The sequence below is a fragment of the Saccopteryx bilineata genome, chromosome 9 (genome assembly GCF_036850765.1).
Source record: "Saccopteryx bilineata isolate mSacBil1 chromosome 9, mSacBil1_pri_phased_curated, whole genome shotgun sequence".
NCBI lineage: Eukaryota > Metazoa > Chordata > Mammalia > Chiroptera > Emballonuridae > Saccopteryx > Saccopteryx bilineata.
In genome coordinates, this window is record NC_089498.1 from 65,530,302 (window position 1) to 65,535,934 (window position 5,633).

General features: G+C 41.3%; 1 pseudogene; it reads right to left on the minus strand.

Moving 5' to 3' along the window:
* Nucleotides 1-360: 360 nt before the first annotated feature.
* Nucleotides 361-456, minus strand: LOC136313713 (U2 spliceosomal RNA; annotated as a pseudogene).
* Between the last annotated feature and the right edge of the window lie 5,177 nt (nucleotides 457-5,633).

The window sequence follows — 5,633 nt, forward strand, 5'->3', positions numbered from 1 at the left end:
GGCCATTTCAAAAATGAATATATTCCATGTGAAAATTTGTTTATTCTTGTTCAATTTACATTGTGCTGCCCTGGAACTAATGCAGCAGTTGAGAGAGTTTTTTCAATTGCTAATGATTTTTGGACAAGTGAGAAATCGAGATTGAATGTTGATACTCCTGCTGCAGCACTTGACGTAAAATTCAATATGAGGGATATTTCCAATATATTGTTACAAGATGATACATTGACAAAAAAATTCATTCAATGGAATGAATATTTATATACTTTTTTTTACAATTATTATTAAAAATTAATAGGCATGTAAGCATAATTACAATATAAAATATTACAAATGTTTTTATTATGCATTTATCATATTATAGTGTATTATTATTGTGATGAATAAAATGTTTCTTTTATTTACTGATAAGAACAGATACTACACATGATCTTAGCCAAAAGGCCGAGAAGCGATTCTTTTATTTACAATATTGTTTTCTTCAATTTATTTTTGTCCTCCTTTTCATTGTAAAAATGTTGGTCACCTTAAAAATAAGCATGGCCACATACTGAGTCTTTGTGAAGCTGGGAGATGGTGCATGAAGGTCATGATATTCTTCTTCTTACTTTTGTTAATGTTTGAAATTTTATATAATAGAAGAAAGATTGGCAAATGAATATGTAGTTATGTATTTTAACTTATAATAGACTTCTAAGGTTTGACAAAAAGGAATTTCAGATATTCACGTATGACCTTTTGACACCCCGTGCCTCTAGTCTAACTGCGCCAGCTAAAACTTTGCTCTCAGCAGAGAATAGTGAGTTACAAGGGTGGTTGCCAGTCACTTGTTTTTGCCTTGTCTTTTAAAGATGATGACTGTATTTGCCTTTTTCAAATATTCTGCTGTTTCTTCTGGTTTCCATGTATGTAGATAGTTAGCCTCTGCCCTTTCTATCTGAAAACTTCAGCAGATTTTCCTGTTCCTCACAGTTTGGCAATGCAGTGTCTAAGGAACACACAGAATACTCTAAAACAGCGCTTCTCAACCTGTGGGTCGTGACCCTGGCAGGGGTCGAACCTCCAAAACACAGGGGTCGCCCATGGCGCCCCGCCGGGGTTGCGACCCACAGGTTGAGAACCGCTGCTCTAAAATATGAGACAAAGAGCAGGGGGCATTAAATGAGATGGATTTAAAGAGTCAAGACAAACAGTGGATTATTTAGAGACCAGAAACCAACAGGAAAGTGGGAACTGAAGGAGGAAGCAGAGACATCAATGAAGCTATTGAAAGGGGAAAGAGCCCAGGTACATCATAAAAGATAAAAATGTGGGCATTTATATCTTCATTAAGGAACTTATTAATTAGAGTTGAGTTGTTAACTGGTTTATAGTTCCCTGGGACTAGGACAAGCTTCTAGGAGGAGCCGAGGCAGAGACTGGCCAGTCTGGATAATTCCCATGGTTTGTCTTGGGGTTTGCTCCATTCCTACAGAAAACTTAAAATCTGGCAGCCAGGTGAATAAGCCTGGGTTATTCTATCCAGCAGGCAGGACAAACTCCTAGGCTTCTGGCCAGTTGTTCAAGTGACTCCTCCTTTCTTTAATTGGAAGTGAGAGAAAAGCTGAGTAGTCTTACTTAGCAATAGCCCAGGGCCTCTGAGAGCTCTTTTTCTGATGTGTGGAATGTTCTCTCACAGACCCTGTGTATCTAAACCACAGTGGTGCACCAGGCACCATGCCCCTCTGGTCCCAGTAGCAAAGAGTGAAATGGTCTATGTGACAGTTGTAGTATGTCCTCTTGCTCTGATCCAACATTTCTTTTTTCTGACTTTTGACTATGTATCTTGTTCATGATCCCACACTTATCCATTGGGCTTGGTGATTTTATTTTCATTGGATCTTGATTCTTCAGTTCTCCTTTAAGGAGAAAAAAACACCAAAGAACAGACCAGAGATGGCCAGGCAAGTAATGTCAGTGTGGGAAGATGATGGAGAAAAAATGATAAAAGCAAAGGTGTGTTTTGAAATGGAGTGCGCATATCCTACCTAAAGACAATCAAATCACAGGTTCTAAACAAACTCTGGCCTGGACAAACAAAATATACCAGTGGGTAGATTTGTCCTGTGAGTCTGCAGTTTGGCACTTCTAAAACTGCCACTTTCGGGAGCTTCCCTGTGTTTTCATTTGGGTCTACATAGTTCTAGGGTGAGGTTGTGGGTGGTGTGTCTGTTGTTCAGATATGGGTAGGGAGTTTCTTATGATGAAGGTGCACGGATCTCTTCTCTCATTCCCAATGCTGATAAACCCCTAGTGCCTATCCAAGACAGTGCATTTCTTGCTATGCTGACCTTATCCTCACCTGCACAGAAGACAAACCACGTCATTAGTGCCCTCCCTATGTCCACATTACACTCCCTTGGTTGTAAGGTGCCTTGGTAACTTCTGGACTCTAGAAAGTAGCTACGTGTACTAATCTACACTAAAGTGTTACTGGCTTAATGTTGTAATTGTTTTGGGAGTTGTTTCTATAGTTTATGAAAAAGTTAGGCTTAATCCAAAGGAATACTTTTTTTTATATAAATAAATTTTTATTAATGTTAATGGGGTGACATAAATAAATCAGGGTACATATATTCAAAGAAAACATGTCCAGGTTATCTTGTCATTCAATTATGTTGCATACCTATCACCCAAAGTCAGATTGTCCTCCGTCACCTTCTATCTAGTTTTCTTTGTGCCCCTTCCCCTCCCCTTCCCCCCCCCCCCATAACCACCACACTCTTGTCCATGTCTCTTAGTCTCGTTTTTATGTCCCACCAATGTATGGAATCATGTAGTTCTTGTTTTTTTCTGAAAGGAATACTTTCTAATCATAAATTTACATATATTTTAATACTAGGATAGTGAGTATATTTTCAGAAGTTTATAGAAGTCATATGGTAAATTCTGTTGATTGCTTTACTCAACCTCTATTTTTACTTAACCCTTTTTGTGGAGAGTTTAGAAAACTAAAAACTACATTTCCAATAGCTCTTCCAGTTAGATGTACCCGTGCCAACACACGGAAGGGGAGAAGGAGGTGGAGGCCATTTTCTTGCCCTTTGTGTTGTTTCTGCTTTGCAAGCAAGAAGGCACAAATGGGAGTTGTTTCTGCATCAGTATTCCAGTGTCTAAACTCCAGCTTCCCGAGTACTGAGAGCCAGTGATGGCTGCAGTGTTTTCCTGATCCCGCTTCTTGATTCTTGGGCTTCTGCCACAGGGATATGATTATGTATTTATATCTCCAGGGGCAGCCTCAGAGTGGGTCAGTTTTGTGTTATTTTGGGAGTTATTCCTGATGGCCCACCTTAGAACCTGCTCTAATAGCAGTTCTGTAAACTTTGAATTCCCTGCATTCAATCCCTTCCTGGTAGCAATACCTAGAGTGCTTTATATCTTCTGTGTTGAACCTTAACTGCTAGATCCTTTAAGTGGTTTATATTAAACTTATTCATGAACCTAGTCCTATTCCTAGCATCTGAATTCTGTTTGTCATGAAAAATCCAGACAATGCAAGAGAGAAGACCATGCAAGTGTGAGGACTAAGTGCCACACTGTGGCATGGGCATGAGTCTAATCAGTAATTAGTTTTTACCAGACTAGGTATTTCCTGGTCTGAATGTCACCAATGCTTGATGGAGGGCTTAGGTCACTGGAGATTGGAGTGGCCGCCTAGGTTCATTTTTTTTTTTTTTTAGATTTTATTTATTTATTGTTTTAGACTCTTGGTGCTTGTGGGGAAGTGGCTGTGTTAGGCTTGCTCGCTGGTTTACCAGCTGTAAGCACGTTGCCTGATTAGTGCGTGAGCACGTGACAGTGCCACGTGTATATGGTTTCTGTAAGGCTATGGGCGCCTTATCTCGGTGGCGATTCTCCCAGATCGCTCTCCTGCCACGCACGGCAAGGTGCAGTTTTCCTGCTCCCTTGCCCTTTACTGCAAAAAGCAGGCTTTCCTTTGTTTATTAGCCCCTTTCCTTTTTTGTTTATTTGCTCGCCTGTCTTTGCAAGCCTCCAATAAACAGCTATGGCCTGGCGCTTCCCAGGTCCACAGTTCCTCTTCTGTCTGCCCGAATTCAGTGTGGACCTGCTTGGCCTCAACCCCAGCATCACAGTACTAAAGGGCAGATGAGGGCAGCTTAAGTGGGTGGTGAGTATGTGCCTGTCTGTTGCCTTGGCCTTCCTTAATTTTTGAGATAGATCAGTGAGAATAATGTACTCATCTTTTCTATTGGGGAATGCAGTTTGGTGTGAGAATAATTGAATCGGTAATGGGAAGGAGGAAGTGTTGTTTTGTGCTGAAATATTCATTTCTTTCATAACTGTTGAGTAAATGTAGCCATTAGTGTATGCATACAATATTCCTTAATCCTCTGAGCATTCCAGCAGCAGGTAGGCACTTCCTGCTGAGAAACAGATTTTAGTGAGATGAGCATTTTTAAAAGGAGCATGAGTCTGTTCACCATCTGGGGAGGCAAGAATTAGTCTTCTGTGTTTAGCATGAATTCACATGGCTTCAGGAGGGGGGAGCAGTGACTTTGCTCTCAAGTTTGGCTGCCTTCTGAGTTCAATGTTCTTTGTAGCAGCTGCAGCTGAGATTACTCCCAAATGACAGGTTAAAGGTAGAGCATCACAGGAAGTGGGGGATGCCTCTGAGGGCTTTCAGACAAGGATAGTCATAGGTGGCATGAGTTTTGGTACCAAAGTCATCATTTTTCCCAAGATCTCCCAATAATCATTTTTAGTTTTCTGTAGAAATTACTTCTTAAATGTTTGCTTTATAACAAATGGCTTTGCCTCATTGTAATGCCGGTGGCTGAGGCCAGGCAGGTTCACTTTGGATTTGGGCAGATGGTAGAGAAACTATGGAGTCGGAAAGGGTTGGGTCATTTCTTTTAATAAAGTCTCACCACCATGGACAAGCACAGACTCAGGGAAACCACCGCTCAGGCAAACAATCTGCAAAATGGCCCCTCAGAGTGGTGGGCAGGCAATTCGTGCACCCACAATCACCCTGAGCGCAAGCACCCATAGTTTTAGGTAGGCCACACACCCATGGCACTGCCAGGTGCTCACACACTTAGTCAGGCAAAGGGCTTGCAGCTGGTAAACCAGCGAGCAAGCCTGACACAGCTGCCCCGCACTCATACAGAGAAAATGTCCCTACACTCTCCATACGTTCATTTGTCAGAATTTCATTTAACAATAACTCATGTAAATGTGCACCAAATATGAACTCAATTCTTATAGTGACCTATGGATGTAGGTGTTATTATTTTTCCTATTTTATACATGGAAAACCAAGGAACAAAGAGATCAAAGAATTTACCCATGTTTACGCAGCTAGCATACGAGGACTCAAAACCATGTAGTAGCTCCAGAGTTGCTACTTGAAACCACCATACCGCAGACTGCTCACCTCCCCCTTCCTCATCTCAGGATACATGCCAGCTCGCCTCTTCTCAAGGCCAGGGATACTGCATTTTGTACAGATTGTTTACTCCTAGGGGAGCCCAGTCAAGGGCTTAGGGCAGTGGTCCTCAAATTTTTTGAAGTCGGGGCACATTTAAAATCCTACAAATAATTGTAGGTGCACTATATACAAATTTCTGAAA